Source organism: Melozone crissalis, unplaced genomic scaffold (genome assembly GCF_028551555.1).
Source record: "Melozone crissalis strain CALT ecotype California unplaced genomic scaffold, PUWL_Pcris_2 ptg000018l_1, whole genome shotgun sequence".
Taxonomy (NCBI): domain Eukaryota; kingdom Metazoa; phylum Chordata; class Aves; order Passeriformes; family Passerellidae; genus Melozone; species Melozone crissalis.
In genome coordinates this window covers 12,173,877-12,176,767 of record NW_026535796.1, presented here as the reverse complement: position 1 = coordinate 12,176,767, position 2,891 = coordinate 12,173,877, and positions in this window count along the sequence as shown.

Sequence of the window (2,891 nt, the reverse complement as noted above, 5' to 3'; positions counted from 1 at the left end):
AGCAGGCCTGCACTTAACGCAGTCAGATTTAATCTTAAGCTTTGCATAATTAAGTCAGTTAGGGAACAGGGAAGTCACTACAGGAAGAGGAAGAAATTGGAGGGTTCTGAAATCAGGATAGAATGTTCAATTACCAAACAAGTTGATCTTGTGATTGTTTAAAGCCCACAGAAGAAAATGCTAGATGCTAGTGGAAGTGAACCAGCAACAAACTACTGTCACTTAGAGGGAGCAAGATTAATTTGATGAAAATTGAAACTGAGAAAAGGTGTTCATTTAGTGGGTTGGTATGGGATTTCTTTTCTTCCACTGTTTTGGACTACCTTCTTAGGGGGAATGGCACATGCACAGCTACTTAGATTGCTAAATATATATCTCTTGTCAATTGGCAAGAACACAGAGATATTTAGTGGCAAGAAATTAAGGCATTTTGTCCAGAAGCAAAACATCTGAGAGAGGCAAAACTGCATAAGCAAAATCTCGTGTTTAGAAGCTGCTGCCCTTTTGACTCTGCCTTTTTTTTTTTTTTTTTTTTTTTTTTTTTTTTTTTTTTTTTTGAGTTAATATATGGGTGGAGAAAATGATACAAGTATTTTTTTATCCCTTCTTCCTGGACTGGCAAAACCACTAAATGATTATGTAAACCACTAAACTATGAAACAAAATACTCCTGACAACAGAGAGTGCTAAGAAGTTGCAGCTTGGCACCCTTATCCCTTGCCTTTTGCATCAGAACTGACTGGTCTGGTGCTGACTAGGCTGATGCCACTGTCTTCCAGTGCTCTGATCCAGAAGGTTTGGGGATTTTGGTTCATGCATTTGAGGAGACCAACAGCTGTGCCTGGTAAAAGGCCTGAGTTTTGTTCTCTATTTCACCTCATCTGTAGTTTAATTTAGTATAATAACTTCTCCATGAGAAACTTTTGTACACTTCAAACTATAACCACAAATCAAGGCCTGGCTTTAAAAATAAAGGTCTAACTCTTCACAAGGAAATTCCTGGTTTTCCTATGCTAATTTGCAGGGTGTGAAGGATACTGGGAAAGTACCACTCTGTATTAACCCTTTCTTTGCCTGTTTTAATTTCCCACGTGTTACAAGGGCTATTGTGTGATAGCCTGTTGGCTTTATAAATTTGAGCTCAGATAAAGGAACTGCAGATCTGTAAAAAATACCTGACACTAGCCTCATTCTCCTTTTGAAAAGTTTCACCCATTGCTTGAAATTCTTGCTGCTCATCTATCACAGATTGCAAAGGATGAAGGAATTAGGGAAGATCACCTTTCCCACTAATGTAGAAAAAGGGCTGTGTCAGCTTGTGAATAGATTTTTGTTATGCAGTGCTGCCTTGTCTAGATGAGACCCCACTCTTTGAAATCTCTGGAAACCTTGTGGTAGGCTCTGGGTTGGATATGGAGGGGTTTATTACAATAGTGCTCACTGGAACTGTTCAGCCCCGTGTTCTGTGTGTACCTCATGGTGTACAAAGTTATCTTCTGGGCAGCCATTGCTGATTAACCCTCACTTGCCAGGTCCATAGGAGCAAGGTCATCTATGGCAGTCAGTCCTTTCTGCTCCAAATGGTGTGACTGGGCAGCCCAGCAGGGCTCTCCAGTGTATGGTGAGTGGGAGGTCAGGTTCCTGGACAAAAATTCATCTTGTAGTCCATGTCCAATGATCCTTACAGCATTCACTGGATTCCTGCAGGAGTCCCAACCCTTGCCCCATCCACTGTTTTGCATAAAGGGTCTGTGCATTCAGGAATCCACTAATTTTTCCTCCTTCCTGTCTTATTAATTGCTGCTTTTAACAAGGCTGATGGTGACCTTGTGCACATAACCAGCCCCTAACCTGCACCACACTGTAGAGTTGTTTTGTGTACAACAGTCTGTGCCTATGGCATGCTCTGTAACCCACAATTAGTGTGTAGTGTAATTGGTTTGGTTTGCTGCCTGCCCTACTGCTAATACTGTTGCAAGCTGATTTTCAAGGGATAGGAGAAAATACTGACCACTATGTATAGAACCTAGGAATTGTTTTCTCATGGCTCCTTGGAAGGCTGTGTACCTGCAACACTCAGAGAATAAAAGAGAATCTGCTGTCTGCCAGCACTGGGGTGGCCCTAGTATATTTTATATTCCCCAGTGGTTTTATTAATTTAAAATTTATTAATTTAAAAATTAATAAAAATGATCTAGTAATTCACTACTTCCTTGGAGAAAAGAGCTCTCACTTTTGCCAAAGCGGCTGTGGGAGAAATACCTGAAACTGTGTGTTTATTCCTTAGGGGAATAAAACTATAGTAAATTTCTGTTAAATATATGCCAGATGTGGTGGGTGGCAGGGCCACCAAAGTCAGAGGACCTTGCTAAGAGTTTTCTCAGGCTTTGTTTCTGTCTTCTCCTTAAATCAGTGAGAGAATGGACCACCTCACCTGGCTGCCACGTCAGCCAGTTTGTTTGTGCCAAACACGCTGTGCCTTTACAGTGGGCCCTGGCCTCCTGTCCCTCGGGTGTCTGAGTGCAGCAGGACTCGATCCCCTCTCCTCTCCCTCCTTCCCCTTGCCTGCTGGTGGGACATTGCTCCTTTTCTAACCTGCAGGCAGCTCCATTAGGACAGCCCCCAACTGCATCCACCTCACTCTTTGGATCCACATCAGCCCTCCTGCACAGGGAGCACAAAACTCCAGTTCCAAACAGAGGACTTAGAAATGTAACTGAAATAAATACCTCTCTCTTCTGGGGTTTTCTCTTGTTCTTGAAAACAGCATCTAAAGCAGCTCTTTGAGCTTTGTGTGTCCTGGGACTACTCCACTGCTGCCACTGAGTTTGAGAAGACCCTGAAGCACACAACACATGTGGAGGTCCTGTGAAATGACTGGTGTCAGAGCA